This window comes from Trifolium pratense, linkage group LG3 (assembly GCF_020283565.1).
Source record: "Trifolium pratense cultivar HEN17-A07 linkage group LG3, ARS_RC_1.1, whole genome shotgun sequence".
Classification (NCBI taxonomy): domain Eukaryota; kingdom Viridiplantae; phylum Streptophyta; class Magnoliopsida; order Fabales; family Fabaceae; genus Trifolium; species Trifolium pratense.
The window spans coordinates 38,363,821-38,374,187 of NC_060061.1; positions in this window are offsets into that span (position 1 = coordinate 38,363,821).

Sequence of the window (10,367 nt, forward strand, 5' to 3'; positions counted from 1 at the left end):
AGATTATTTGGAAAATAAAACAGTTATGTTGAATGTTCGACGCAATGATTTGGGGAATTGCAAGGAAAAAGGAATTTGACGGTTGGATAGTATATTTTTGGCATGTGTTAAGAAATTTGAGAAGTTAGACAGCAGATGAGTGTAGAGGTTGTGCTACCGAATGAATGGTTGGAGTGAGATTCGACGCAGTTGAGAACTTATGGGGTTCGAAAAGTTGTGAAGTATGCAACGGAAGGGTCCTTTGGAGTATTTTGGGTTAAGTGATTTTGTTTTGGAGTGGTGCTGCGAGTACCGTAAGATGTTAAGAGAAAGTTTTAAGTAGTTTGATGAGAATGGTTTATGCCATCATCACGATTGTTGACTATCTATCGACAAATCGAGGGATTAGCTATCCTTGATCTATTGTTGGTAGTAAACTTCATTGTGTAGATTGGAATAAACTGATTTTGTCAGACTTGGTTTGTTTGGAATTTGAATGATTGTTGGAGTGAATCCGGAAGAAGTGTTATTTTGACCGGAGATAGTATAAGGGAATACCGAGGGAAGTAAAATGATTCGGAAAAGTGACGTATAGGATTGCTTTGCCGCCATCATGGGCGAATTGGCATGGAGTGTTTTGTATGTTTTGGTTAAAGTAGTATGAGGAAACCCATTGGTTAGAATGTAAGTTGGAATTAGAAAGTCGGATGAGGGAGTTTATCCGGAGTTGTGTTTTAGTCGGGTAATTTTCGAGGGCGAAAATCTTTTAAGGGGGGTAGAGTTGTAACGACCCAAAATTTAGTATTCGTTATTTAATTATTTTATTACGCGAGGGCGTGATTTATAATTAAATTATTAAGCGGCAGATAATCATTTAGCGAGAACGTAAGTTAATGAGCGAGAAGTTATGTTGTTTGGGCCTTTGGGCGTAGAATAGGCATTGGGCCTAAGCCAAGTGGGCTTTGATCCATGAGAATAGAGAGAGAGCTATAAGTAGCCAAGTCAACCATGAATAGTCTCATAAGTTGCAATTCTTGAGAAGTTGAAGAGCTTAGCTAGGGCAAGGAGCTCATGGGGGAGAAAGAGAAGAGCAAGCTTGTGGATTCGTCGAGCTAAGGTACGAGAGTTAGATTACATATTCGTGAGTGATTCGGAAGAGGGGAGGATGTCGATTCCTCCATTCCCAAACTCTTTCCACTCTATTTTCTTGTGGGTTTTGTGGGTGATTTTCTTAATGGAAAATGGATTCTTTTGATCCTAACATGTGTAGTGAACTCATGGTAGATGAGGTAAACAACTTTGGGGAGTTGAAAATGGGAATATGTAGATGTTTGATCAATGATTTGCATGTTTATGCAACTTTGCTTATTTTGCAAGAAATTGTCATGATTTTGATTATTAGAGGTATTTGGATGTTTGGAAGGGATGATTAATGTTCCTTGATACCATATATGTTTGGAATGGCTGTTTATATGAATTTATAACATGTTTGGATGAATTTTTGAGTTGATTTAGTGTTAAACCGCCTTAGACAACTCAAGAACAGATTTTCTTTCTGGTGTAGTTCGCTTAGCGAACAGGAGTTCGCTACAGCGAATAAGCTCGCTACAAGTTCGCTACCTGTTCGCCATGTACCTGTAATCCTCTGATGTAGTTCGCTACAGCGAATTGAGATTCGCTTAGCGAATGAGTTCGCTACCTGTTCGCTATGGGTTCGCTTAGCGAACAGTACTGAACCTGCAACTTTTGTTAATGTTTGTAAGTGTGATTTGGCACTTGTAACATGGTTTAAGGGTATCCTTACATGATTGTTGATACATGTTGATACTGTTAATGCTTATTGTTAATCGTTATATGATTGATAAACGTGTATGCAATAAGTTGTAGCTTAAAGTGAGCAATGTGAAGATTTGGCATTAATTTGTAATGTTAAGTGAATGTGTTTGAATTGTGTTTCCGCATTCATAAGGAGTAGCTTCGAGCTAGAAATATCATATTGATGATATGTGCAAACATACATGCATTCATGTATATATATGTTGAAATTGGAAACTTGGGTTCCAATAGATTTAAATGGATTTTTGAGTCCATAAGGAAGCCGAGGATCGGATTAGATGAATCCATAAGATCTAGAGCTGCTATCCAGCAGGATATAAAACTGTTTAACTTATCCATGAGGGATATGAAGGTTTGGTAAGTTCCGAACAATCCGGCAAGATGTAAAACTGTTTAACTTATCCATAAGGGGTAAAAGGCAATTGGTACCACATGCATTAGTCGTGTCTAGGGATGACATGACATTGGATAATTGGCATTAGATGCATTAGGGTAAATGCACATGTATTTGATAATTGTTATGTGACATTATCTGATTGGATTGTAATGTGTTTTTCCGTATGTGTTAAGCTTTGGTATTTACTAAGTGTTTAATACGGTGATTGTTGCCATGTCTTGGTATATGAGCAGAGTCCGTCATGACTATAAAATGAACACTTTGGTAGTGTCCGAGAAGACGTGAAACTATATGATTGGTGTGTTTGTAAATGAATGATTAATTGGTAGTCGTATTTGACGATGTATGTGCGTGAGTTAGAAATGTATGATAGCGTGTGAAGTGTGTAGTATACTACTCACACTTATATTTATGTTTATGTTTTCTAACTCTCTGCTTTGTGTTAATTGCTGGACCTTTGGGGGTCCAGGTTGACAGGTTTTATGTTAGCCTCGTCCGAGTGCATTGGTGAAGCTCTGCTCTGATTGAGACACGGGAAAAAGGGGTTTTTATATGTATATGCATGTAGTCCTCTTAGTATACTCTGTTGGTCTTAAGCTTTCATTTGAAAAGTATCCGTTTGTATAACTAATAACGCATCGTTCGATGCGAGGTTTTGTTTTTAGTTCATTCGAATATTTTACTAGATAAATGTATTAGTATTATCTTTGAATGGAGTTTGTGATATTCAAACCAGCGCTTTATAAATCAGATTTTCAATTTTTCCGCTGCGTATTTTCGAAAAAGATTTTATAAAGGCAGAGTTAATTAAATAACGGGTTTGGGTGTTACATTTTGTGTCTTTATTCAAAAGTTAAAAGAATATTAAAATGTTAAAAAAAAAAAATTCAACAAGATTCGAACGCCTAACCTTTAGTTATACTTTTTATTACATTGACCATTAAGCCATATCAATTAATTTGATATATTTTTGTAACCAACATATAATCAATATGAGTTAAACCTTCTATCTTAGAAAAGAATATACATAAGAAATTCCAAGTTTGCCCCTTTTTAATTTGTTGCCACATCATTCAATTAAGGTTATTTTGTGTCTTTATTCAAAAGTTAATAGAATATTAAAATGTTAAAAAAAAAAATCTTCTATCTTAGAAAAGAATATACATAAGAAATTCCAAGTTTGCCCCTTTTTAATTTGTTGCCACATCATTCAATTAAGGTTATTTTGTGTCTTTATTCAAAAGTTAATAGAATATTAAAATGTTAAAAAAAAAAATTCAACAAGATTCGAACCCCTGACCTTTAGTTACACTTTTTATTACATTGACCATTAAGCCATATCAATTAATTTGATATATATTCTATCTTCTTCTATCTTAGAAAAGAATATACATAAGAAATTCCAAGTTTGCCCCTTTTTAATTTGTTGCCACATCATTCAATTAAGGTTATTTTGCGTCTTTATTCAAAAGTTAATAGAATATTAAAATGTTATAAAAAAAAATTCAACAAGATTCGAACCCCTGTCCTTTAGTTACACTTTTTATTACATTGACCATTAAGCCATATCAATTAATTTGATATATCTTCTATCTTAGAAAAGAATATACATAAGAAATTCCAAGTTTGCCCCTTTTTAATTTGTTGCCACATCATTCAATGAAGGTTATTTTGTGTCTTTATTCAAAAGTTAATAGAATATTAAAATGTTAAAAAAAAAAAAAAAAATCAACAAGATTCGAACCCCTAACCTTTAGTTACACTTTTTATTACATTGACCATTAAGCCATATCAATTAATCTTCTATCTTAGAAAAGAATATAGATAAGAAATTCCAAGTTTGCCCCTTTTTAATTTGTTGCCACATCATTCAATGAAGGTTATTTTGTGTCTTTATTCAAAAGTTAATAGAATATTAAAATGTTAAAAAAAAAAAATCAACAAGATTCGAACCCCTAACCTTTAGTTACACTTTTTATTACATTGACCATTAAGCCATATCAATTAATTTGATATATCTACCTATCTTAGAAAAGAATATACATAAGAAATTCCAAGTTTGCCCCTTTTTAATTTGTTGCCACATCATTCAATTAAGGTTATTTTGTGTCTTTATTCAAAAGTTAATAGAATATTAAAATGTTAAAAAAAAAAAAAAGCAACAAGATTCGAACCCCTAACCTTTAGTTACACTTTTTATTACATTGACCATTAAGCCATATCAATTAATCTTCTATCTTAGAAAAGAATATACATAAGAAATTCCAAGTTTGCCCCTTTTTAATTTGTTGCCACATCATTCAATGAAGGTTATTTTGTGTCTTTATTCAAAAGTTAATAGAATATTAAAATGTTAAAAAAAAAAAATCAACAAGATTCGAACCCCTAACCTTTAGTTACACTTTTTATTACATTGACCATTAAGCCATATCAATTAATTTGATATATCTACCTATCTTAGAAAAGAATATACATAAGAAATTCCAAGTTTGCCCCTTTTTAATTTGTTGCCACATCATTCAATTAAGGTTATTTTGTGTCTTTATTCAAAAGTTAATAGAATATTAAAATGTTAAAAAAAAAAATCAACAAGATTCGAACCCCTGACCTTTAGTTACACTTTTTATTACATTGACCATTAAGCCATATCAATTAATTTGATATATCTTCTATCTTATCTACCTATCTTAGAAAAGAATATACATAAGAAATTCCAAGTTTGCCCCTTTTTAATTTGTTGCCACATCATTCAATTAAGGTTATTTTGTGTCTTTATTCAAAAGTTAATAGAATATTAAAATGTTAAAAAAAAAATTCAACAAGATTCGAACCCCTGACCTTTAGTTACACTTTTTATTACATTGACCATTAAGCCATATCAATTAATTTGATATATTTTTGTAACCAACATATAATCAATATCTACCTATCTTAGAAAAGAATATACATAAGAAATTCCAAGTTTGCCCCTTTTTAATTTGTTGCCACATCATTCAATTAAGGTTATTTTGTGTCTTTATTCAAAAGTTAATAGAATATTAAAATGTTAAAAAAAAAATTCAACAAGATTCGAACCCCTGACCTTTAGTTACACTTTTTATTACATTGACCATTAAGCCATATCAATTAATTTGATATATTTTTGTAACCAACATATAATCAATATGAGTTAAACCTATCTTCTATCTTAGAAAAGAATATACATAAGAAATTCCAAGTTTGCCCCTTTTTAATTTGTTGCCACATCATTCAATTAAGGTTATTTTGTGTTTTTATTCAAAAGTTAATAGAATATTAAAATGTTAAAAAAAAAAATTCAACAAGGTTCGAACCCCTGACCTTTAGTTACACTTTTTATTACATTGACCATTACCATTAAGCCATATCAATTAATTTGATATATTTTTGTAACCAACATATAATCAATATGAGTTAAATGCCCAATTGCAACCACAAAACCCCACTTTATTTGTCACATCTCCCACTTTTTTTTCTTCTTCTTTTTATCTAAAAACTCCCACAATTTTTTTTCTTTTTATCTACAAATCCAATTTTTTGTATGTAAACCAAATTCATATTACCTCACTTTATACAAATTCAATTTATTTATTAAATAAAAATCAATTATTAACTAGGCATCGATATATCCTATACATATTTATTAATTGGGCATCGACCATCTGCCACGTTTTTTTTAATATAGGTAGATTACACATTTCTTTTTTTTTCTTTTTATATACAAATCCAATTTTTTATATGTAACCCAAATTCAAATTACCTCACTTTATTTGTTTGTAAATTACCACACTTTATTTGTTATTTCTCCCACATTTTTTTTTCTTTTAATCTACAAATCCATTTTTTTAAATACCTTAAAAAAATAAAATATTAATGCTATATTTGTCTACACAAATTTTTTTTTTAATCTTACTTAAAACAAAAATAGTTGTCCTTTTATTTTATGTTTTCATTTTTTTATTTTCTGAAAATTTTTATATGAAAATTTTTCATCAATAAGCCAGCAATACTAATTACCTAAAAAAAAATAAAATATTAATGCTATATTTGTCCGTTTATTTTATATTTGTCTACACATATTATTTTGAATTTTTTTTAAGATCAACTTAATTTATGGAATTCAAGCCAATATTCAATTAAGTTGATTTTTAATTCAACTAAATATATTTAAGAACAAAACTTAGAAACAGTTCCAGAGAAACTGTTTTTTTTTTGTACAACCATATAAACGGTTTTTATTGTGACCAATTAAAACATGACACATGGATTAATTTATTCCATATCACTAATTTCAATTTTAATAAAATTCATGTTGTCAATTCGAATTTCGTCGAGCAAGTGGAAGAGAAGAGTAAAGCGATGGAGATCACCACTACTCTTTCCTTCAATTCATCCCTTCCTTTTTCACCATCTCAACTTATGGCTTAACAACATATGGCTGCAAGATTCTCATATATATATATATATATATATATATATATATATATATATATATATATATATATATATATATATATATATATATATATATATATATATATATATATATATATATATATATATATATATCTTCATCAAGGGAGAACTCAAACGATTTCAGTTTGTTGGCCTTTCATCAAAGTCTCTCCATGTTATATGGTTGCAAGATTCTTCATGGTTGGGGGTTATTGTCATGTTTATATTGTTGTTGTTGTTGTTGTTGATTTCACTTTCATTGATACAATCAATGTTGATAACAATGGCGGAAATTAAAAACCGAGTTTCACTTTTAGATTTTTAGATAACGGTGAACTGACAGAGTTTAATAAATTATTAATGACGAATAAATTAATTCAGGTGTCGCGTTTTAATTGGTGAACAATATCAACAGTACCTATGCACTGTTTCTAAGTTTTGTCCTATATTTAATTAATTTAATATGAGAAAATGGTGGGAGAAAAACGGAACTGTTTCTAAGTTTTGTCCTATATTTAATTAATTTAATATGAGAATATGGTGGGAGAAAAACTGAAAAACTCCCGAAAAAATGATGAGACTAAAACAATAAGAATTCTCAGTCATCTCGAGGGGATTGGTCTCTACAAGGTTGCGCGGATGATACTTTTAGTTTAAAAAAATATAAGAATTAAATACAAAGTTGTAAATAGTTGAAAAATAAATCACATTTTTTAGAAGATTTTTTTTTTGGGAAGATATTTTGTGGTTGATATAAAGACTAATTATTAATTTTTTGAGAAATAAATTTCCTTTTATTTTATCGGAACAAAAAATTCACTTGTCATCAATACATTGGTCATTCTTTTGGAATAGATTGACCATCAATACATTATGCAGTATCTATATTTAGTAGCACGGAACTTGTGTTTACTAATATATTATGTTGTCTATTTTTTTTTTAATAATTTACGGGTTATATTCATATTAATATGGAAACCTAATTTTTGTGGTTATATCTACGCATCTTATATTTTTACTCATATATTAATAAAGTTGTATATATTTTTATTAATTTTACACGAGTTATACTCATATATTAATACAAGGACATAATCTTTTGTGTGAATTCTGAGGAACCTATGTTTTTCTTCTTATTAATAAGGTTTTCTGTTCTTTAATAATTTATGTAGGACCTACATTTATACTCATTTATACTCATATATAAATGTAGGACCTACATTTATTTCTACAAGATTATATTTTTAGTCATATTTTAATAAAGCTGTTTAATTTTTTATAATTTTACGAGTTATAGTAGATCATGTGACCTATGTTTTTTATTAATATATTAATAAGGTTGTCAATTCTTTCATAATTTCTACATGACATATATTTATACTCATATATTAATACAATGATCTAATCTTTTGTGTGATTTCTGCTTGGGTTATATGCTTTTACTCTTATTAATAAAGTTTTCAGTTTTTTACTATTTTTTGTGAGACCTATATTTATACTCATATGTTAATACAATGACATAATATTTTGTGTAATTTCTGTGGGACCTATGTTTTTTACTCATATTAATAAGCTTGCACGTTCTTTTATAATATATGCGGAACCTATATTTATACTCATATATTAACATGAAAACCTATTTTTTATGTTGTCTATTTTTTTTTACAATTTTACGGGTTATACTCATATTTAATATTTAATACGGTGACCTAATTATTTTGATGATTTTTGTGAGACCTATATTTTCACTAACATATTAATAAAGTTGCCTATTTTCTAATAATTTTTACGGGACTATATTTATACTCATATATTGAATACATGGACATAGATTTTTGGTGATTTTTACAAGACCTATGTTTTTACTAATATATTAATAAGGTAGCCTATTTTTTCATAATTTCTACGTACATTATCTATATTTATATATTTTTTTGAACAAAATTTATATTATATTAATACGGATACCTAAGGTTTTTTGGTGATGGTTTTACCATTATTTTTTTTCTATTTTTTTTACCAAATATTATATCCTTTCTGATTTTTATCTTTTGATTTACTTTCCAATAAATTATTATTTCATGTTACCAAGTGAGGAGCGGCAACGCTGCGACTCCCGTGCGGACGCACGGGTGTTCTGCTAGTTATCAACTACAAATGTTAACAAAAGTGGTTATGACTTATGAGAATTTGAAAATAAGAAAGCAATAACTTTTACGACTTGGTTTTTTTTTTTTTAAAAAAAAAGGTTACTACTATAATCAGTAAATTTGATTAAATAAAAACTAAAAACTACTAACCAATCAATAAATATCAAGATTCTAATAATCCTCCCAAATTTCAAAAACATAAATTCATTATTTTATACTATTCCGCGTATAAATGTTGCAAAGTTTATGTTATTACAGTATAGTACTATAACTGTTGTTTTTTTTTTTTTAATAGTTGTGTTGCATTTTTTTTACACAAAATAGTAGTTGTGTTGCTTAAAGTTAAACATCAAAATAATATTGTATTTAATTTTACTTTATTTTTAAAATTTAAACTTTACACGCATTTTAAAATTACGCACAAAAAAAAATTTAATAAATATATTATTATATTTTTATACGATCAAGTAATGTTTTTATAAACACTAGTTAAGAAAAAAAATTAACATTAAAAATAACATTATTTATATTTTTAAAAAATAATTACCCCTAGCATTTTCCATCCAAGCTTCTTTTTCCCATTTGAAGAAATGTTATGTTATCCCTCGAAGGAAAGGGTAGTGCCCACTGCCCAGTATGGTAGTATGTAGCTAGAGGCCTAGGGTTAGTTAAAGTACAAACGCATGAAACAAACATAGCAGTGACAAATGACAATACCATAAACAGAAGCGTCAACGATCCGGTTCCAGCTATATTACGTCCGGTTGAAGTGTTGAACACACCTTACACAGTATTCACGTTTTTAGGGTTCTCATTCCAATGGAGGCCACCTTAAATTAGACAAAATCACCGGTACTTTAATTTTCTTTACTAAAAAAAAAAATAAAGCAAGATTTCACAAAGATTAACGTTATTCAATAAAAATTCATAAACCGTTAATTTTGATGGATCTCAATAACATATTAAATAATTTTTTATTTTAAAAAAAATTAATAATTTATACGATATAAACTTTCAATTCAACAGTTGGTTTTATAAAATTCATATTTTTTTACAATAATATTGACAGCTTGTGCACCATGGAAGACTTGATGAAGTCTTCCATGTTAGAATTGGCCACTGATACTTTATCTTAGTGTAAATGGTTGTTTACTTCATGTGAAGTTAGCGAAATAATTACTCCCTCCATTTTTTTTATAAATGTTCAGTTTCATCAGATTTAGCGTTTCTAATTAACTGTCCAGTTTGTGTTTTAGGGCTCGATTGATTCGAGGTAGATGGAGGGGAGGGGATGTGAGAGGGGTAATCTTGACAAAAAAAGATTTATTTTTATTAAATTTTGTTTTTTTTTTACATAATATATTAAATTTATTAGAAAGAGAAAGTGCGTGAAAAAAAATATGAATTTATTGGTGAATTAAGATGAGGGTATAATAGGAAGATAATGTGCAAAAATCCACTTTCTTAATTTTGTGTTATCATTCTAACCGGACACTCATAAAAAAACGGACGGAGTAAGTTTTTAGAATTTA